The sequence below is a fragment of the Syngnathoides biaculeatus genome, chromosome 3 (assembly GCF_019802595.1).
Source record: "Syngnathoides biaculeatus isolate LvHL_M chromosome 3, ASM1980259v1, whole genome shotgun sequence".
NCBI lineage: Eukaryota > Metazoa > Chordata > Actinopteri > Syngnathiformes > Syngnathidae > Syngnathoides > Syngnathoides biaculeatus.
The window spans coordinates 20,296,744-20,320,411 of record NC_084642.1 but is presented as its reverse complement, the minus strand read 5'-3'; the positions used below and the strand labels follow the sequence as shown (position 1 = coordinate 20,320,411).

At 41.3% G+C, this 23,668-nt stretch overlaps 1 protein-coding gene across 1 annotated transcript in view; it reads left to right on the top strand.

The window, feature by feature from the left end:
• The first annotated feature begins 4,596 nt into the window (after positions 1–4,596).
• LOC133498189 (tyrosine-protein kinase CSK) overlaps positions 4,597–23,668 on the top strand; it is a 48,474-nt gene continuing 29,402 nt past the window's right edge. The window contains exon 1 of the mRNA XM_061814722.1: positions 4,597–4,890. The gene's annotated coding sequence lies outside the window, so the exon portion shown is untranslated. The remainder of the gene's footprint in view (positions 4,891–23,668) is intronic.

Genomic DNA, 23,668 nt, shown 5'->3' with positions numbered 1-23,668 from the left:
AAGTCTTGGGGCTCTACTTTCATGACTCTTAAATCTGGCATTACACATGGCATAATACTATGTGGAGGCAAGTTAGATCTGATGTTGGGAATTTTGTGGGCCAGCACACCTCAGCACATTTAAAGAGGCACATCTGTGCTGTCCAGTCCTGTCCAATCAAAGTAGCTCCTTTCATTCCCTTTAAATGTGATGGACTTGTAGCACAATGAGAGTCTTTGACATGGCGGAAGAAGATACTGATTTGCTTGAGTCCAGAAGTGCAAAGCATGCAAGCTACACTTATAAACTGCAATCAGAAATCAACAGGGAAATGATAAAGATCACAAATAGTGGGCTCTGAAGGTGCCCCCCTCCAACCCACCCCCAGTTGTTTGTGTGCCATCATCCATGCCAACCAAATATATAGAAATAACTAAAATAATAAATAGATAAATAAATAACACTGTAAATACATATTTTACAATGATTCAAAGGGTTTGATCGCCACTATTTCCATATTTCTGACCAGATCGAGTGGCATGGCGAGCAACATCCGCCAATATATCATGAATCAGAAGTTATTGCACTCTGCTACAGTTGATCCATCTACAAAAATAATCCTTTGGTCTTAACTTTGTCTTGAATTCTATAGGACAACCTCACATCCACTGGCTAGATGTTTTATTGCTCCCAAATATGATCGACTAGGTTGCTAAACTGAAAAGATCCTTGACAAATAAGTGGACAATGCCGCAGGTAGCTTACATGATCAAAAACAAAACAGAAGATCGGACTACAAAAAAACTAAGGTATGTGTTCAGAGCCTGGAAGGGCTTTCCTTGTTGTGTTAAACACTATTGGAGGCACTGACCTACATTTACAACTTACAACTTGACAGTTTCATTTGTAGTTTACAACTTAATTGTATTGCAGTAGAACCTTAATATAACAGACTAACAGACTGTTTTCGACCGACGTCACACACCTTCCGGTTTAGAACGCGATCTCCGTTTTGGTGGGGTGAATTCGAGTAAACAAACCATAACTAAGAAGGAATCATTTCAGAAAGGCATATGAATGGGGGCACACTGCTGTGCTATAGGTTGCTCAAACGAAAGTGGGCATTGTAAAGCGTGTTTCTTTCGACTCCCAGCTGTGATCAAGAACCAGTGTGAGAAAAATGAGCGGCGATCAACCAAACAGCGACAACTGTGGCTGTCTCTTACCAGCAGAGCCGATATAGCAGTCAAGTCATTCCCTTATGTCAGAGTTTGCTCGGAGCATTTTGTTCTTGGTAAGTATTGGATACCTTTTAGAATTTCACACCTACTTAGCAATAATTAAGTTCTGTGAAGGAGAAGTATTCTTGAGGGCCAAGGCCCCTACATAATACATAATAATACTTACACAATGCTGACTGTAATCACGCGGTACATATTTAAATTGCATTGTGCGGTACATTAACCTTAGCAGTGTGGGGACACAGGTTGCTTCCAATGGATACCGCCGCATCACGAACCCACCCATTGATGAATTGGTTGTAGGCCTACAGACCTTTGTAAATCTCTAGTTGGTCCATGGTATAAGCACTTATCGAGAAGAGGAGATAGTTGACGATATCTGGATAGGTTACCGACACCCACATTGTGTGCTCCATTTGTGTTTCTCCAAGGCATATGGGTCGATATTGTCGATCAAAGCACACTTCTTGTCGTAACAGTTTCTTGAAAGAACGTCTAATGAGCCCCGACAACTTTCCAAAGTCTTTTTAGCCATCATGCGTCACTTTTACCAGTCATACGAACATTTGTGTACATATATCATCACATGGTCGACATGTCAATGCCCCACAATCAACATGTTTGCCATTTAGGCATCGGAGGCATGTCTTTAGGAATTGGATCTAGTCTTATTATAAATCTCTGACCCCAAAATATGTCAATCCCATTCTCTGCCTGCATTATGCAACACCGCCAGTAAACAACAGCAGCCAATTCTGGAACTAACAGACTTTGTCAGCACCAGTTTAAGTGATAAATAGAAGCAATATTTGGAGACATTCTTCAATTTGACGATACACTTTATCCAATATCTATTCTGTTGAGGTCCATTTTATTGAGGTCCCACAGTACTTTGTTTCCAACTTTCTGTTGTCTTGATATAATAGCGCATGTCTTGGCTACCCTACCTCCAGTAGTGTATTCAATATGTGAGATTTTTCTGTCAAATCAGATTTCAGCGTCTATGTCTTGCCATGTGAATGTAACCTACCCAGGGCCTTCACAATTCTGCGTGCATGAGTACAATGAATACACACTAATAGTGATGTCCGTCTTTCTCCTAACAAACAGATTTCAGATTCATCACTCTTTGCCTCTGTCACGAGCCATAAGTGCAGGGGAGGACCCAAATGGAGGACTCTGAAACAAAGGCATAAGGTCCGGTGGGTTTTACTTCAGAAGCAGTGTCTGCACCCGGAGACCCAGTGCCAACTCAACGAACTGGCAAATGCCCGTGACGAAAACTCCAACATAAATACGTGGTCAATTAACATGCCGAATGCACAACAGCTGTGACAAGTACCAGAGGTGGCACTGCCCAGAGTGGTGACTAGGCCACCCCCCTCCTGGCAGTGCTCCAGCCCCGCTCATGACTGACCCGCAAAGCCTTACAGACCTTGGCCTTTTTTGTCCTCTGATTGGTTGTTTAGAGCTACAGTAACTAGTCTTGTGATGTGCACCTGACCGAAGAGGACGGATATTGGACATTATTGAAAATTATTTTTCAAATCAGATTTTTGAAGAAAAACTGGACAGTGTGAAGATAGGTTGGCCAACACTGCACCAGCGGACTTGTTTCAACTCAGGAAAGGATTTATTTGCCACTTCCAGAGCAGCAACACTTTCTTAGCTTTGACTTCACAATACAACTACATGAGACAATAACGACAGTCTAGTGCTGAGTAGCAAAGGAGAATGGATTCGGACTGTAAATAATCAGTGTCTTTGATGAGTATGATGTATTTTATTTATTTTTTTGTTTTAGTCAGGTTATTTTTATGTTTAGAGTTGTTTGGAGGTGATATACTAGAAGACAAAGGTTTAACTATGGTTCTTGCTTTTTGGTATTCATCCTCTGATGTGCAAAGTTTCTCTCTCTATTTGCCATGCATAGCATTTTTTTTTTTTTTAATATTTCGTAAAATTGGGACGTGATAATGGTGGTATGAAAAGGTGGATTAGGTTACCAAGTCTCCATTGAAGGCCCAGGTCCCAAATGCATCACCCGCCATTGCTAAAAACACAAATGTACTACAGAATTCAACTTTTAAGTGTAGGAATGGGCTAAAGCAATAGACAAACGCTGGCCTCTAGTGGATATATGATAACATAACCCCAATGACTACAGTGCATGCTTATAAGTATCTGAAAATAGCGGCACTCCGAATAAAATGACCGTAATTCCTGAATGCCAAATGTAATATTTATGTAAAGCCTTGTAAATAAAGTACTAAAGTCCACCCTCTTGGTGGTTTTATTTAAAATCCATTTGGGTGGTGATTTAAAGGTGACGTCTTTCATTCTTGACAAATACTTGAAGATGTTGAGGTTCTCGCTCGGAGTGAGCAGGTTGGATAGGATTAGAAATGAGCTCCTTAGAGGGACAGCCAAAGTTCGATGTTTTGGACACAAGGTTCGAGAGAGCAGACTTCGATGGTTTGGACATATTTCAGATTAATAGAAGAGTGCTGAGGATGGAGCTGCCAGGCATAAGAGCGAGAGGAAGACCAAAGGGAACATTGATGGATATTGTGAGGGAAGACATGAGGACAGTGGGTGTGAGAGAGGAAGATGCAGGAGATAGGCTTAGATGGAAAAAGGTGACACGCTGTGGCGACCCCTAATGGGACAATCCGAAAGGAAAAGAAGAAGATCTTTCATTCTTGACAAAGGTTGACTGATTGGTCTGCTAAAGTCAGAATAAATAAATGTTTACGCGTTGGTATGTATAACTTGTATTGACTATGGGATCGAAACAGTTCATATTAAAATGAGAATGTTAACTATAAGGCAAGGAGAGGTGTCGAATCTAAGATTGAGCAAGACGAATTTGCTTCTTTAAACTGGAAATTCTCCATTAATTAAAAAAAAAACATATGCAACACAAAAGGCTTCACTATTAGATAATCTCGTGATAAAATATTGAAATGTTCTCCCAACCTTTCTAAATCCGTATTTGTGATGGCAGTTTTACATGCAATATCACTTTTGGCCACAGCACGAATCGGGGATGCGATCGTTGGCGCTGTTCCAAGAGCAGGATTGATGATTGACAGTTTTGAATAATAATTTAAACAAAAACATTAAAACATGTAAGGAAACGTCCATTATAAAGTTACAACCACACCAGCACCCGGGAGTTGTAACAACTGTGCACCTACGCTGGTGTTGTGGGGGGCAGAACAGGATTTTCAATTGTGGAATGACCCTCCTACCCAGCTGATCGTATGCAAAAGTGAAGTAACAAGTTGAGCATCGGTTGATGGTGGCAACTGTTGGTGTTAGCCGCAATTTTGGCCGCTGGGTTGTGCTCGCCGACCGTGAAGCAAGCCTAAGGGGGCCGCTACTCGTACTGCTGCGCATGCGCGGAGACCATTTCCTCTCGGCAAGCAGTAGGCCCCTCTCTCTTGTTGCCTTGCCACACACAGACACACGCACACGTACACAAAAATACACAAATAAACACACATGTTCGACTGGGCGCATACTAGCGTCAAGTCCACGCAGCGATTTTGGGATTGTCGACAATTCAAACCGCAGCAGCCAAAACTGGATGCCCCCCGCCCCAGTCCCCCCCATGGACCACCGTCGCTAGTTGTCGCAGCCCGCTTCGTCGATGCTTTTTCTCGGGGTGAGTTAGCGTCTTTTTAGCCTCACTGTCCCTGTGTGTGTGTGTATCACTGTTTTTGTTTCGTCCTATAACTGGCATTAACGGGGCAGCAAGAAAACCACTAGCTGGCGCTTAGTTTGTAAAAATTAAAACATCGCAATGCTGTGGTTTAAAGGTGTTTATTGTTATTATTATTACTACTAGCCACGCATTGCTAACGCGTAAGCAGTGTCAGCACGTACGTTCCCGTTAGCCGCTGGCCCATCACAAAATGTAATTGCATTAGCGGACACACACACTCTCACTCCTACACTCCACACAACACGTCTATTTTCAGGAAATTGTGTATTCAAAAATTACGATTTTCGCGTTGGCTTTTTGCTAACAACGCCCAATGCTAGTTTCGACCCGGAGGACACCGACCAAGCTGCGACCCTGATTCCATTATCGGACGCTTGGCTAGCGGAAGGCTTTGTGGTTTCCCTCTCGTGCGATTGACGGAGTATTTGTTAGTTTCAATTGCATAAAATGACCACATATGGGCAAAAATAGGGGGGTGGTGGCTCATTGTGTGAAGGAAGGTAATGTGCATGATTAAACATTTCAAATAATATAGACAGACGCCTTTGTATTGTTATTAAAGTGCAGCCTAGTATGTTTGCATTCCAAGGATTAAGAGCGCTCGATCAGAGGATCCATCCATCCGTCTTCGACCGTTTACCTGATGGTCCTGTCCGATAATGGATCTCTACACACTTTATGTAATTGCGGAAACTACCCCCAAAGATACGGTTGCGTATTTCCTAACATTTAGAAATGATCTAATTGATAGTTTTATTGCAAGCGTGCCGTCACTGGTATACCGTCAATGGTTGCTGCAATTGATTCCGTTAAATGTTAAGAGAAGTTGACCGGCTTCTGCTATTTTGGCCTTGCCTGTAAGTGGCTTCCAGTCCTGCGTGCGCTTTAAACCAGTGATACGTACACATACCTTTGCAAGCCGGGGCACGACCACGAAGGGCTTCTGTAGCCTTCTTAGCTTTAACCGCAAGCGAGGAGGGGCAGATGCGCCTTGCTCAACTCATTTTGTTGCGTTAACTGCCACTACTGTGTGAGCAAAAAACACTTTTTGGGGTCGCTTAACAGCCGTGGGTTGCCCAGGAAAATAATATTGTGGTCGACGTCTTTATTTGTGTTTCTTTTTGTCAAACTGCACGAATAGAAGATCCGAATCAAAGTCCTCTCATCAAGAAAAGCTACTCAACATTTATGATCCATTATCCTTATAAACCAGTGGCAGCCAGATAGAACAGGAAGTAACCTCAGAGCAAAATAAAGAATAGTAACACTGTAGTTATGTACATCCATTCTAGCAGCTTGCTTGATGCTATGGTTCCAAAAATGATTTGAACTATAGGGTTCATATTTACCTATAACTTTGGAGTGTTACACCTTCATGGTTGGTTGTTGTTTGGTATACTTCCTCACTCAAATGTAAATGCTTTTATTGTCATTACGAGTACTTCCACCTGCTTGATTGCGTGTCCCCATCCCCTTGCGCTTCCCCCAATCATGTCCACTAAATCTGTACTTATACTGTTGAAGTTGGGGTTTAACTCTGTTTTTTTGTTTTTACCAATTTAACAGCCTAATCTATATCGATAAGTAGCACATTTTCGAATGTTCAGTTAAGTTGTCTTGACTGGGGCACCTGGCAGTTTGTTTTTTGTTATAGTGACTAGAGTGACTACTTCATATCCTAGATACACAGATGAGCACACTCATCACCAAGTGCAGTTTTGGGGCTTGGTGAATCACCAAGTCCAGTTTGTGGGCTTGGTGATTAGTGCTGGCTAATAAATACCCCCGTCCCCTCCTCTCACTGTGTCAGAAATAGCCGCTCGCCTAGTCAATGCAACCTTGCTCGACTGCATGTTGTCATGGTCACAAAAGGCACACTCAGCCTTTTTTGTGACTCATTTGCATAAGACGGAACAGCCTACCCAAAACTAAGTGATTTCGATCAACGTGAGACAACCGAGTATACTTTTATCCTTTATATACTTTGAACGAATAATGCCTCAGACATTTCATGAAGACACCTCGAGACTGTTTTAAAAAAATTGAAAAAATGCGGTACTGATGTATACTTACTTTAAGGCACCAAGGCTATTCATTAGTGTTACTTTACCAATGTTTCGCACAGGGCCAAAATCTTTGTGGTCGTGGTATCCTGCAGTCAGCTGGGGGTTTTCAGATGGGTTGGGTTTTTAGAGTGGGGGTGGAAGTTAAACACTTATACTGAATAACTTAAAAAAAATAAAATGTATCACAAAAAATATCACTTAAATAATCAGAACAATTGAAATGAATATACAATTTTAAACCAAACATAGTGCTCTACACAAATTTCACAATTGTTACCAGTGGATCATTTATACACAGTTTAATGTAACTGACATTCTGTAGTATTGTATTTAATAAAGATTGGCAGTGACTTGAGTTATAGTTTTTTTTTTTTTTTTTTTTCTCGGAATATGAAGTTTGTCTGCAAAAGCAGTGGCTGGCCATGGCTTGAAACTGCAATGAAATTAGTTGCATATGACTTTTATCAGCATGTGTGTTTAAAAAAAAAATATTTTGCCATATGTGTCCAACTGTATGTTTTAATGATTGAAAGTCACCTTGTTTTCCACTGCAATCTCCTTCAAGTGAAAGAGAGACCAACTTTCTTGCAAGAAAGGATGGCTACTGTCTGAAATGTCACTGTTGTTGAGATCAAAAGATAGATTCATAAAATTGAATATTGATACTTTTGATGCTTCAGTCATTTGACGGATTGTATTTTTGGTATTGTGTCAGAAAAGAAATTAGTGATTTGAGTGATTAGCAGATACACAAAAGGAGTACATCAAGGCTCAATTTCCAGGCAGCAAAAGCATAAATATGTCTGTGGTGGGCTTACACAAATATACAGTATGTATATGTGAAACCCTGATTACTAATGTCACTGTAATCGTAATCTGAATTATATTCTAGAAGACCACACACATCGTTGCTTTTGCAAGGTCATCACATTTGCACCATGTTTAGACTTTTCATTCGCACCATCTGTCAAGTTCTGCACTCGAATTCTTCGCTATGCCTCCAACATGATTGGCATGCAGCGAGCGGGTATTCAAAAGTCCTTGCCGCAAATGCATGGATGGCAGCAAGGCTGTCTTTATTCATGTTTGTTCGACAGGTTGGATTCAAGCTTTGTTTCCTGCTGTGTTTTGCCGCACAGATCTCATTGGCATGCAGAATGAAGACCTCTTGCAAACTAGGTGCACCCACTCGCTGTCCGTCACGCTCCTTTGTTGCCGGGTCACCTTTGAAATGTAGGAACGGGCAATGGAAGTTTCGGTGATGAAAGTATTTTTCTTTGAAACAAAAAAGCATACATTTTTCGACCATTTTAGTGGTTTAGAAATTTCAGTTTTTCTCTTTTTTTTTTAATTCAGCAAAAAATTTCAACAATGTTTTTTTTTTTTTCTGTCAATATGGGAGTGCTGTGTAGACATGGGGAGGGGATGAACTCAAATGATTTTAGTAAATGGCTGCAATATAACGGCAAAATCTATGTACCTACTTTTTAAGAAAACTATACTCAAACCTAGCGGCACGGTGGATCAGCTGGTAAAGCGTTGGCCTCACTGTTCTGAGAACCCAGATTCTATCCTTGCCCCGCCTATGTCAAGTTTGCATGTTCTCCCCGGGACTGCGTGGGTTTTCTCCGAGCACTCCAGTTTCCTCCCTCATCCCAAAAACATGCAACATTAATTGGACAATCTAAATTGCCACTAGGTGTGATTGTGAGTGCCGTTGTTGTCTGTTTCTATGTGCCCTGCGATTGGCTGGCAACCAGTTCAGGGTGTACCCTGCTCCTGCCTGTTGACGGCTGGGATTGGTTCCAGCACTCCCGTGACCCTCGTGAGGATAAGCAACAAAGAAAATGGATGGATGGATATACTCAAATCTGCTTTTGAATAACTAACGTACTGTAGCAACATGGAAAAAGTGAAGGGGTGTGAATACTTTATAGTGGCACTGTATCCCTATATCTTGTGCATTCTTCCCAATGGACATTTCAGTACTCACTTTAGCACCATGACAGGATTTGACAAGAAATGTAGATGCCTCTTATACTCGATTTCAAGATCACTTGTGAAATTTAAATGGCAATATTTTTGGTCCTTCAGTCATTGAGCTACTCTATTTGCAGTATAGCACTTGACAGGAAAGCGATGGTATCCGTTTGCACAGGAGGAGCATAGCGGCTCATTTTTGCACAGTAAAGAGCAAGATCTTTTAGGGGCGTTCAAAATTCATTCGTGGCGGCCTGGGACAGATAAATGTACCATAAATGTGGGAAACATTGAGTCATTTCAAGTCTTGCCCTATTCATGTCACATCCTGGCTGATGACTAAAGGGGAAAGTCGTCTAATCACGTGATAGAGAAGTCTGCACTCAACGTGAACGGTCTCCCTGAAAGTCCATGGTGGAGCTGAGCTGGCCCATAGATGCTCAGCAGGAGGGTAATGGATCCCTGTGGGTGCACTCATCCCTCATTTAAAGCCCGGTTAAAATCTGCTGACCTCAACACAAAGAAACCACCCCCCCCTCCCACCATTCTCTATATTGTACAGTGTCTGCTTCTCCTTTAATCACCACCAGAGGAGTGATTTCATTTCATGCAGGGCTTAATACTATACAGTAGCAGCACTTTGGAGCAACAGGAGAACCCAGATGGTCCAAGACGTACCATACATGGCAGCCCATTTCGCCAAGTATGGGTGGGTTTTTGGGTTTATTTACTTGACGGCCAATTTGGAATGATTGGAGCAGTAAACTACCCAGTATGTCTTCTCGGATGTGGATATCTGATTTATATGCACTATTTTGTCAAAAGTTTATTTGCTCCTCTGTCTTGACTCCAATGTGAATTTGAGATGTCCCATTCTTAATACATGGGGTCTATTATGACATTGTTCCACTAGGTTTAGAAGTGAAAATTGGAATTTTGGACCGTTTGCTGAAATTCATTTGTGAGGTCACACATATCAGGTTGAGGTCGGGGACTCTGTAGACCAGTGAAGGGTTCCTTTAACTTAAACCTAAGTTTGTTTGTTTTTTTTTTTTTAGCCAGTGATTAATACTACTCTGTGAAACATAAGATAACATAGCAATAACATGAAAACCACCACACTTTTCCCTTTTTATCTCGGTATCATGTAAAACGTTAATATAATAGATTTAGTAGAAAAACTATGCTCAGTAGAGCATAAATATATCCTAAGTAGGGTTGGCCATAATTTTATATTTGACCAATTCAGGTCCAGAGTCCCATTCCAAACAATTCTAAATTCTGATTCTTTTAGGGGGGTGCTCCAAAAAAGTTTGACCCATTCAAATAACCCTTTATTTATGTCCAAATTATGAGAATCCATTTTCTTAGCAGCCTGCAGTATATCCCAAAATGAACATTTGACTTGGAGTTCTTTATAACCGATATCAATATCAAATTAATGAAGTAATTTGTGTGGACCTAACGCATCCATCCATTTTATGAGCTGCTTATCCTCACAAGGGTCACAGGAGTGCTCGAGCCAATCCCATCTATCTAGGGGCTGGAGGAGTGGTACACCCTGAACTGGTTGCAAACTTACAGCTTGTCTTCATGCGTGTTCTTGTTGGTTTTTGCCACCTCATAGAGGCAAGGAGATTAGGCATTGAAACTGCATTGAATCGCCGGGCACATAGAATTTACAATTATCATTGTTAATATTTCGATCATTTCATTATTTTTTCCCCCTATTCTTTCCCTTAAGTTCAGTTATCAATTGAGCTGTACAGGTTGTAGGTCAGTTGTTTTTTTTTTTTTTTTTTTTTTTTTTTAAGTCTTGGTCATATTTTTTTTAGGGGTTTGAAAACTATTTTTTTTTATCCATTGTAAGCTACTGAAACTATGATTTGATGCCAATCATTTTTTTACATGTCACCAGAGTGCTTTAACCTGCCTGCAAATTTGGACAAATCTAATTTCTGTCTACTGTAGTCCAAGGCACAGTAACATGTGGCATATCATGCACTATCATGACATCATGCTACCAAGCCTGACTTGTGTAGTTCAAACACAGTGTCTCAATTTGTCCTAGAATTTTTGCCTATTTTGGGTCAAACTCCATCCCACTAAGCCCAAGGGGGAGCGAATCCACAAATTGCGACAGCAGCCGCAGGAATGACGTGGATCTCACAGCGATGTTTTCATGACCATGCACATACAGAACTGGTTGGTGAGAATAGTGCATACTATCTGGGCAAAGTTACAAAATAAGGCTTTGTGTTGCAACCCATGACATGCTCAATAGAAACAATCATAAAGCACTGGATGTTTTAGGCAGTTATCTCCCAAATAATTAGGTTACATTCTCTAAAAGTAGCCTGTGGAAAAACTGCTGGCCTCATTAGAATAATCTCAAGGGGGTTCTACTTTTGTAGAACTTTTTCTTTCATCTATCGCACATTTTAGGAGCCCAACTTTTTATGTTGAGGTCCTCGGCAACTGGTGGTGTTTGTTAGCTGCAATATTTAGTCATCCGCCAGCTATAAAGGACCAAAATCTTTTGCTTGACATGTTCGATGGTGGAATAGATTCACTTCCTGGATGCAAGAGCATGTGGCTACACAGTATTTCACATCCTGTTTTCTTAGTTTAAGTGTGTGCCAGGAAGTACACTATGTGTGTTACGTGGACGTCAGTGTAGCAAATGCCCCACACTGAGCACTGATGCACTTCTGCGCACAAGGATAAATAATTCAGAGTGCTGGCACAGCGTGACGCGAGTTCCATTTTTCATAGCTGGCATCGGATCTGATGCATGACCGCAGATAATGTGTGTGGTCTGCAGATGCCAAGAAGCCATCTAATCCTCACTACTCGTAGTCTAAAAATCCATTCTTGAGTGATTCATTTTTAACTAGCATGGCAACTATTATGAGTAACTCGTGAAGACTGCCTGTCTTGTTGCCTTGATTGTCAATGACATAATCAGGTTACTATTGAACCCCTCAATTTATTAAAAAAAAAACAAAAACAGCCAGATGTGGAAATTATCCTAAAGATAAGAATACAATGGAGCCCTATGGGGGCACAAACCAGTGCAATCTGTAGGCCGGTCCCAAGCCCGGATAAATGCAGAGGGTTGCGTCAGGAAGGGCATCCGGCGTAAAAACTGTGCCAAACAAATATGAGCGTTCATCTAAAGAATCCCATACCGGATCGGTCGTGGCCCGGGTTAACAACGCCCGCCCCCGGCACTGCTAACCTGCAGGGCGTCGGTGGAAATTCAGCTACTGTGGGTCGAAGACAAAGAAGAGGAGGAAACCGGACCCAGCGTCAGAAGAAAAAGAGGAATGCACAGAGCCTACAACTGAGTGTAGGGACTTTGAATGTTGGGACTATGACAGGAAAAGCACAGGAGTTGGTTGACATGATGATTAGGAGAAAGGTTGATATTCTGTGCATCCAAGAGAGCAGGTGGAAAGGTAGTAAGGCTAGAAGTTTGGGAGCAGGGTTTAAATTATTCTACCACGGAGTAGATGGGAAGAGAAATGGAGTAGGGGTTATTTTAAAGGAAGAGCTGGCTAAGAATGTCTTGGAGGTGAAAAGAGTATCAGATCGAGTGATGAGACTAAAATTTGAAATTGAGGGTGTTATGTATAATGTGGTTAGCGGCTATGCACCACAGGTAGGATGTGACCTAGAGTTGAAAGAGAAATTCTGGAAGGAACTAGATGAAGTAGTTCTGAGCATCCCAGACAGCGAGAGAGTTGTGATTGGTGCAGATTGTAATGGACATATTGGTAAAGGAAACAGGGGCGATGAAGAAGTGATGGGTAAGTACGGCATCCAGGAAAGGAACTTTGAAGGGCAGATGGTGGTGGACTTTGCAAAAAGGATGGAGATGGCTGTAGTGAACACTTATTTCCAGAAGAGGGAGGAACACATAGTGACCTACAAGAGCGGAGGTAGAACCACGCAGGTAGATTATATTTTGTGCAGACGATGTAATCTGAAGGAGGTTACTGACTGTAAAGTAGTGGTAGGGGAGAGTGTAGCTCGACAGCATAGGATGGTAGTATGTAGGATGATTCTGGTGGTGGGTAGGAAGATTAAGAAGACAAAGGTAGAGCAGAGAACCATGTGGTGGAAGCTGAGAAAGGAAGAATGTTGTGCGGCCTTCCGGAAAGAGGTGAGACAGGCTCTCGATGGACAACCGAAGCTCCCGGAAGACTGGACGACGACAGCCAAGGTGATCAGAGAGACAGGCAGGAGAGTACTTGGTGTGTCATCTGGTAGGAAAGGGGAGAAGGAGACTTGGTGGTGGAACCCCAAAATACAGGGAGTAATACAAGGAAAGAGATTAGCGAAGAAGAAGTGGGATACTGAGAGGACTGAGGAGAGGCGAAAGGAGTACATCGAGATGCGACGTAGGGCAAAGGTAGAGGTGGCAAAGGCTAAACAAGAGGCATATGAAGACATGTACACCAGGTTGGACACGAAAGAAGGAGAAAAGGATCTCTACAGGTTGGCCAGACAGAGGGATAGAGATGGGAAGGATGTGCAGCAGGTCAGGGTGATTAAGGATAGAGATGGAAATGTGTTGACTGGTGCCGGTAGTGTACTAAATAGATGGAAAGAATACTTTGAGAAGTTGTTGAATGAAGAAAATGAGAGAGAAGGAAGAGTTGAAGAGGCAAGAGTGAAGGACCAGGAAGTGGAAATGATTACTAAGGGGGAAGTCAGAAAGGCATTACAAAGGATGAAAAATGGGAAGGCAGTTGGTCCTGATGACATACCGGTAGAGGTATGGAAGCAATTTGGAGAGATGGCTGTGGAGTTTTTGACCAACTTATTCAACAGAATACTAGCGGGCGAAAAGATGCCTGAAGAATAGAGGAAAAGTGTTCTAGTTCCCATTTTTAAGAACAAAGGGGATGTTCAGAGCTGTGGGAACTATAGAGGAATAAAGTTGATGAGCCACACAATGAAGTTATGGGAAAGAGTAGTGGAGGCTAGACTCAGGACAGAAGTAAGTATCTGCGAGCAACAGTATGGTTTCATGCCTAGAAAGAGTACCACAGATGCATTATTTGCCTTGAGGATGCTCGTGGAAAAGTACAGAGAAGGTCAGAAGGAGCTACATTGTGTCTTTGTGGACCTAGAGAAAGCCTATGACAGAGTACCAAGAGAGGAACTGTGGTACTGCATGCGTAAGTCTGGTGTGGCAGAGAAGTATGTTAAAATAGTACAGGACATGTATGATGGCAGCAGAACAATGGTGAGGTGTGCCTTAGGTGTGACAGAGGAATTTAAGGTGGAGGTGGGACTGCATCAGGGATCAGCTCTGAGCCCCTTCCTATTTGCAGTGGTAATGGATAGGCTGACAGATGAGGTTAGACTGGAATCCCCTTGGACCATGATGTTCGCAGATGATATTGTCATATGCAGTGAAAGCAGGGAGCATGCAGAGGAACAATTGGAAAGATGGAGACATGCACTGGAAAGGAGAGGAATGAAGATTAGCCGAAGTAAAACAGAATATATGTGCGTGAATGAGAAAAGTGGAGGGGGAAGAGTGAGGCTACAGGGAGAAGAGATAGCGAGGGTGGATGACTTCAAATACTTGGGGTCAACAATCCAGAGCAATGGTGAGTGTGGTAAGGAAGTGAAGAAACGGGTCCAAGCAGGTTGGAACAGCTGGCGAAAGGTGTCTGGTGTGTTATGTGACAGAAGAGTGTCTGCTAGGATGAAGGGCAAAGTTTACAAAACAGTGGTGAGGCCGGCCATGATGTACGGATTAGAGACGGTGGCACTGAAGAAACAACAGGAAGCTGAACTGGAGGTGGCAGAAATGAAGATGTTGAGGTTCTCGCTCGGAGTGACCAGGTTGGATAGGATTAGAAATGAGCTCATTCGAGGGACGGCCAAAGCTGGATGTTTTGGAGACAAGATTCGAGAGAGCAGACTTCGATGGTTTGGACATGTTCAGAGGCGAGAGAGTGAGTATATTGGTAGAAGGATGCTGAGGATGGCGCTCCCAGGCAAAAGAGCGAGAGGAAGACCAAAGAGAAGGTTTATGGATGTGGTGAGGGAAGACATGAGGGCAGTTGGGGTTAGAGAGGAAGATGCAGGAGATAGGCTAAGATGGCAAAAGATGACACGCTGTGGCGACCCCTAACGGGACAAGCCGAAAGGAAAAGAAGAAGAATCCTAAAGATAAGAATACACAATTTTTCTCACATCTGACATTGCTATTTTTGATGCAATCATTTTTCTCAGGAGAAACATGCCTTTTTTTTCACAATTTATAGCTAGTATTTTCACCAGTATATTAACATGGCTCTGAGATTATTTCATTAAAATACCCAAAAGTCTGGAATTACAGTACAGTTTATCAATTTTCATTCTCTTTTAGAACCTTGGTGAAATTAGCTCATTTTGAGGAGAGACAAATGAGCCACGACCAGGATTATTGGGGTTTATCACCGGTGGCAAAGAAATGCCAGTTATCGATTCTGACTGATAAAATCAGTGTAAAGTCTACATAATAAAATCCATCCATCCCTTTTCTATACCAGTTAACCTCACTTGGGTTGCAGACGTGCTGGAGCCTATCCCAGCTGTCTTCGGGTGAGAGGCTGAGTACAGCCTGAAATGATGCATCCCTTAAGCATATTTAATCCGTATCTGTAGACTCGACGTTTCAGACCTGTGCATTTTAGTGTGGGTGTTTGTATTGGTGAAGAGTTTCCACACACATCAGAGCAAAAATATGAATTCTGTCTTAGTGCTTACCAGTCAGAGGATTGTGACCCTGTTTTTTTTTTCCATAAATGCAATGGACAGAGGAGATTTTCTGGACTTGATCGTTTGTAATTGTTGCAATAATATAGCAAGCCGCTGGCAGAACGGCATTTGATCAATAGATTGTTCATAACGGGACAAAGGGAAAAATTAACATTCGCTATCCAGCAATTAATTGGAATCATGACTCTCTTGTGGCATTATTTTTTCCCTTATTTGTCTATTTCTCTTTCTTTATGTTACATTTTATAAAATGCTCAAAACAAAAGACACGTGTGGTCCTTTTCCGTGACATGTAAAGAGCAAACCAGTGGAGTTTTTATGAATTCTGAGTAATAGAAACAGCTGATTAGCTTTATCTTTGGAACATCTGTCGAACAACTTGTTTTAATGGTATCAATTGAGGTTGTCTGTGATCATTAGAAGTGTGACTTGGTGTCCTTCCAAGCAGTATTTTATATATATATATATATATATATATATATAATCAGTGGAATCTGTCCTCTGTGCCAAATGATTCCCCCACTCCTTGACAGATGAACAATCTCTTTATTCTTGTTTCCTATTTTTGATAAAGTGCCTCTCCTCATCCTCCTAGTCACGACTTGGCTGCTTCTCCATGGTATCAGTGGTGCTGAATGCATCTCTTTATTAATCGAGATTTGGGGCTGACATATTGTGCCCGCACCCCACTGTGCCTGCTGCTCATGATGTTCTTTGTGTCTTGGTTATGTGCATGCAATTTGCCTCCCTCCTCTTCTCTGCAGCCTCAATAGAAGGCTTGTCATGTGTTGCTACCAAAGATGAGGCAGCAGTAGCAGCAGCAGCCACCCGCCCCCTTTCCCCATACATTCCTTGCCACCTCCAAGATATTAACCAATTTCTTTTTGACAGACTGCATGCATATTTGGATATGTATCCCCAGGGTAGCATATCTGAGACGAGAGTTTTTATGGCAGACATGGACGCATGGACAGGCCATCTCTACGTGTCTAGCCACTGGTGGCGATAATGCACTTGATGGATTGGCTGACAATTTCCATACAACCTTTTTCGCTCTATTGTGGTGCCTTGAGATAAAAGTTTAATTCAGTGATGAGACATCTACAGTCTGCTTTCTATACTCTAAGTCTTCCAGATTGCTTGATTTATGTTAAAATGAAATAAAAATCTCTGCATGGTGGCGGTGGATTCCCCTCCAACAACGGATTTTATTTATTTATTTATTTATTTAGTAACATTTTTCATCCCTTTGGTGTCCAGAGAATTTTTTTTTTTACCCTATTTTTTGCCCAAAATATCCATTGAAAATATGAAAATTCAGTGCATCTTTTTTTTTTTAAAAGGGTGTTGTTTCATGCATGTGGGCCATTCCTACAGTGGTGCACTTTTGTTTTGGTGGCATGAATTTCCAGCATTTCGATCTTGCAGTTGTTTTCGCGTTTTCATGGGTTTTTGCTTCTGCTTCCTTTCTGTGGTTGCAGGTTGTACAGGTTTTCTGTTGCTTGTGGTCAAGCTTTTTTTGTGGTTATGTATATCTTTTTTGCATCATTTGGCTTGTTTGCAGCATTTGGACGTTCAACAAATTTACATCTGACAGCCGGTGTAGTAAAGCAGTAAAAACTACTTTACAATTAAAAAAATGTTTTTTTTTTTTTTTTTTTTTGTCATGTTAACTTTGTTTTTATGACTTGGCAGTAGACTGCTTCAAATTTAGTTTTAATTGTTTTAAAATCTTGTTATGGAGTGACAAAAAAATCTAGTGTAGTAACAAATATCGTGACCTAATTGTCTGTCAGTCAAGCACACGTGCACATGAACACAGGGTTGCTTGCAGGGGACACGCTCTCTCACAAATGGAGCCTATTAGTGTTTCCTGACCAGATTATGTAACTCCAGTTAGTGACAAAAGTTAAAAAGGAGGAGTTGGACAGCTCTGTCTCTGAAAAGACAATAATATCTGACCTGAGATGTCAACATGGGTGAAAACTGCACTGTGTGCATCACTTCATGTCAACGTCTTCTGTTAAGTTGATCATCTCTCCTGTGTGTGTGTGTGTGTGTGTGTGTGTGTGTGTGTGTGTGTGTGTGTGTGTGTGTGTGTGTGTGTGTGGTGTGTGTGTGTGTGTGTGTGTGTGTGTGTGTGTGTGTGTGTGGTGTGTGTGTGTGTGTCTGTGTGTGTGTCTGTGTGTCTGTGTGTGTCTGTGTCAGAATCTGCTTTAATCGCCAAGTATGTATCAACACATGAGGAATTTGTCTCGGGCAGTCGGTCCCGCCCTGGTACGACATTCATGATGAGTACGGATAAGAAGTCCATAGTAACAAAAATGAAGAATAAACATTCAATTAATATGGAACTATTTCTTATCAGAGTCACAGTTGTGCTTAAGATGCAGAGTGTTCCAGCATCTGGAGCACGTAGAGTGTGTCAATACCATACATTACGTTAAGCTTATACAGAGGGCCCTTGCGTGTTCGCGGTTCACCATTATATACCAGTGCAATGACAATGTGCAAAGGGTGCAGTTTAAAATGATGAATCGTGCGATAGTCTACAGCAGGGGTGCCCAGACTTTTTTTTACCCCAAGATCAACTTCCAAAGCATCCAGCCTCGGGGGGGCTTTTTTTTTGACAAATGATGAAATAGAATGACCAAGTCACAAAGATCTACCCACTACAAAAATGCAAAACACATTTATTTTAAAGTATATTGTGGATTCTTTGTGTGTATATGTTTGTGTGCCTTGGATAACCACATGAGCCAATGTTACGCAACATAATTAACTTTAAACCTTTTTTGTAACTATCTGAGTTCACATTGATGATCACTAAACAACCATACGAATGAAAATGCACACCTGGTCTGTGTCACTCACGTCAGTGGATTCGTCTAACTGCAGTGAGAAACACTTACAATTTCCAATGTCTTTCCACACATTAGCCATGGCTTCACAGTGTCGTGTAACTGTACTCCTCTACAGCTGCAGAAATTTTATTGAAGATAATATTTCCGCCTTATTTTTAAAAGATCGGAACACCGAGTCAGCTATGCCTCTTATATGTGTGATGTGACGAACCCAGATACGCTTCGGTGGCGGCTTTCGCTGTTGAACTATATTGCGTGAAAAGTGACTTCTGCGCGGCCAATTGGGATTTTAGTTCATTCACTTTTCTCATTCTCAGCTTGCCTTTCGATGGAATGTCGGTCTCGTATTTTCCATAAACAGTTCGAAAATGTCGTTCTACATTTCACCACACTGGCAGATGAGGCAAACACACTTCGAAAAAAAGTCCACCTCACATTCCGGATGAAATTGATATGTTTTGTCTTATTTACTGCTGCATCCATACTCATGTTTGTTAAGATTTCTTCAGCGAGAGCTTAAAATAGGTGGGGAACTCACTGACGGCGTGTTTTCCTGTACTGTCGTTGTTTGCACATGCGCGGTGAGCGAAAGTTAAAAGAAATTACGGCTGATGTCTTCTCTTCCCCCCCCCCTCCCCCAACTCTCCCTGCTTGCCGTCACGATCGACCGAAACTGCCTCGCAATCAACGTATTGAGCACCCCTGGTCTACAGAATATATCACTAATACTATAAAAGGAACAAGCTCAGCAGGCCTGGGCTCCTTCTTGCCGTGGCTTATTGCAGCACACTGTCCTTGGATGCAAGCTTGGCAACGACCCACGAAGAGGAGCGACGAGTTGCTGGCTTCTTGGTTGTTTTGATTTTTGTAAGCTGGAGGTGTTTGAATAGACACACGGGAGGCCAAGTGCTGAAATTAGTTTTCCATTTCCCAAGCATTTTTAAAACTTTCCATACTCTTTAACCATCTACAAAGGTATCAAAAAGCAGCGTAAGGTCTTTGAAAAAGGTACACATTCACCTCCAAATGTATTGAAAAGGAATTGACCTAGTACAAAAAATTATAAGATTTTAGACTGGCCAAGTCAGTCACCGGACCTTACTCCAAAACAGCATGCATTTCATCTCGTGAAGAGGAGAGACTAAAGGGAGAAACCTGTAGAAACAAACAAAAACAGAGGCTGCAGTAAAGGCCTGGAAAAGTATTTAAAATAATGAATGCAAATGTATGGTGAGGTCAATGGGTCAGTTACTGCAAGTAAGGATTATGCAACTGAATATTAGATATTATTTGCTTTAAATTAATTTAATCCTCTTCTATTACTTTTGCTCACTTGAAGAATGGGTGGGTTCAAATAAAAGATGCTCTGCCCTGTATTGTTAAACACATCTAGCTGTAAATACGATGAAATAAAGTCTGGAATTTTGATTCATATTCATCTTGTCATCTGAAACCAAAATGTTTTCAGTATACAACAAAAGCAAAGCAATTAACTTTCCTATTCCAATACTTTTGGCTGTTTGTTTGCTGGAATTCTGGAAAGAAAACAATCAATCATACAGAGGCAGGAAATTGGAGCAGATGTGACTCTTTAATGCAATTTAACATCTCCATAATGTGTGTGCTGATGAAAGTAAGCACATGCTGCCTCTCCCTACGTGGATTGAAAGGCTATAAATAGACGGAGCTGTAGAGTGTATGTGTGTATTTACCCCCACTGAAATGCAGAAGGGCAACACTCATGCTCAAACAATAAGTAGTCTCCATCGGCCAGCATCACCCTTCCTCCCCCACTCCGGCCCGCCATCGCAGGCCCTTTTGCCTCCCTACACCCCCTCTTCCTTTCTTTCTTCCACTTCCTGCCTGCCTGCTTTTGTTGTTTGACGTGAGTGCAAGCACCCCATTTCTCTGTGATGTCATGGTGTCTGCCTGTCGACCCACCTGTCTGCTTGTCCACTTCTCTCACATTCATTTTTTTTGTACATTCACTGAGACAAAAATAGGATGGAACTGCTTGGGGTTTATAAGTAACAGAGGAAGTGAGTTTTTTTTCTCCTTTTCTTTTTATACTCATCACTGTTTTGACGTGTGCAACCTACGGTAAACACTTTTCGGGTTGTATCGACCAAGACCCACCGCAAATGGCAAATACTTTGCATAGACTTGTTATGCCCCAGACCTCAAATTGTGATAATTGCCTACATTAATAATTTAAACCCTGATTATACCAAAAACTGCCGTGTAACATAGCTTTGTATCGTAGTGCAGTATAAAACATGTATTTTCCAAGCACATTCTGTAAAGAACCAAATATGCATGTTTTTGGAATGTGAGAGGAAGCTATAGGACTTGGACAAAAACACACAAGTGCAAGGTAAAGATCCAAACTGCACTCTGGAAGGCTGGAGCAACCACTTGTTCACCTTCTAGACGCCAAAAAAAAATTCTCCTTTGAGGAACAGTTTTGCTCATATTTTCTCTATTTTATAGTTTTGAGGAGCAATTCTCCCCACCCCCAGTTAAATCAAACAAGAACCCAAAGTAAGGGTTTTATTAAACAAAACTATGATATTGTGGCAGGGGAGTTGACTGCAGTGATGCAGCTCTCGAAAATTTTGTACGTACTTGAAAAGCCTACTCAAAATTCATTTGAATAGTCGATTTACATAAAATATATTTTTTGCTTGGTTAAAGAGCAATTATGAGTACAAAAGTGAAAATAAGAACGTCACTTTTTTTAAATACACTATAATTATTCAAGTTTAGGGTTTAATTACAAAAGGCATGTACAGCCTTTTTACAAATGGAGGCAGCAAGCATTTTTACGTTTTGACTTTTTTGATCTGTTTGGCTGTGAGGTCAGGCAGAATAGAAGATCTGTATCACTTTTTTGCAGCACAACAGTTTTACTGTTACAGTGGAGTATTTAAACTTTCGCTGTAATTAGTATGTTTAGTGACAAAGTAAAGCAAATTTATTTGTATACCGCATTTCATACACAAGGTAACTCAATGTGCTTTACATAATTAAAGGCATTTTAAACCAAAGTTTTAAAAGTTTAAATACTTTTAAAACTGGATAAAATCAATAATGACAAACACAATATTAAAAAAAGACAATTAAAACCGCATACAGTGGAAGTAATATGATCAAAAAGAGAATATATTCTAAAAAGCAAGAAGAAAAAAGAAGTTTTCAACCTGGATTTAAAAACATTCACACATGGGGCTGGCCTCACCTCTGTTGGCAATTTATTCCGTTTGTGTGCAGCATAATAGCATTATTTGACCTGAGTCAGTCTATCTCAGAGCTCTACTGGGGTTGTATTCCGTAAGCATTTCTTTCATGTATTCAGGACCTAAATCATTCAGTGATTTATAGACCAGTAGCAGAACTTTTAAATCTATTCTAAAGCTGACTGGAAACCAGTGCAAAGAGTTTAGGATTGTCGTTATATGCTCTCACCGCTTTTGTTTTGGTCAGAACGCGAGCTGCAGCATTCTGAATGAAGTGTAACTGTTTAATACTCTTTTTGGGGAGTCCAGTCAGAAGACCATTACAGTAGTCAAGTCTACCTGAGATAAAAGCATGGATGAGGGGTTCCTGGTCTGCTTGACACATACAAGACTTCACTCTAGATGTGTTTTTCAGATGGTAGAAGGCAGTTTTTATGATTGATTTGATATGATTGTTGAAAGTCAGGTCGGAATCAATCAGAACACCAAGGTTTGGGACTTGGTCTTTGGCTTTTAAAGATAGAGAGTCCAGGTGTTTACTAACAGCAATTCTCTTGTCTTTATTGCCAAAAACAATTGTCTCAGTTTTGTTGTGATTTAGTTGAAGAAAATTTTGGCTCATCTAGTTATCTGATTTAGACAAGCATACGATTACATGAAAGTTTTACAAGTAGTGGGAGAAACGACGACAAAGCACAAATTGCAAACAGGATGAGAAAAGTAAATCAATACACATCGACAATAATGAAACAAATATGGGTCTGGCATAGGGCTGTAGCTCTACACCCTGTCAGGGAAGGACATGAAAGTATAGGACAGGATAAGGACAGGGGAAGAATCGTGTAAAGGGTCCTGAATCAGACTGTTTAACTGAAGTGTGGTAGGGTCCCATCCATTTTCTTCTGCTTATCTGAGGTCAGGTCACAGTAACAGTCTTCCTGTAACTGCACCTGAAAAACACCCTCACAGCATGATGCCACCACCATCAAACTTCACTGTTGGGATTTTGTTGGACTTGTGATGAGCAATGCCTTGATTCCTCCACACATACTGCTTAGAACTTTTTGGCCTTAATTCTATTTTGTCTTTATTGCCATCAGACCAGACAAGAAAATCTTATTCCTCACCATCTTGGAATTGATTTGCTTTTTTTTAAAAAAAAGCAAACTGCATGCAGGCTTTGTGTGTCTTGCACTGAGGGGAGGCTTCCGTCGAGCCACTCTCCCAAAAAGCCCTGACTGGTGGAGGGCTTCAGTGATGGTTTACTGTCTACAACTTTCTCCTCTCTCCCGAATGCATCTTTGTAGCAGAGCCACAATGACCTTTGGGTTCTTCTTTACCTCAAGTTTGAAGGCTCTTCTACCTCGATTGCTCAGTTTGGCCGGACGGCCATCTCTAGGAACTGTTTTGGTTGTCCCAAACAGCTTCCATTCAATGATGATGCAGGCTACTGTGCTTTTAGGAACCTTAAGTGTATTGGAATTTTTTTTCTTTTTGTTACATTGACTAGATGTATGCCTTTCCACAATTTTGTTTCTGAGCCCTTCAGGCAGTTAATTTGACCTCATAATTCTAATTTTCTCTGACCTACATTGTGAGCTGTAAGGTCTTAAATTGATGTATATGACTTTCCTAATCAGATCCAATCAGTGTAATAAAACACAGCTGGACTCCAATAAGGGTATGGAACCATCTCAAGGATGATCAGAATAAGTGGATTGCACCCACGTTAAATATGAGTGTGTCAGCAAAGTGTCTGAATACTTTTGTATGGCTGGTTGATGTC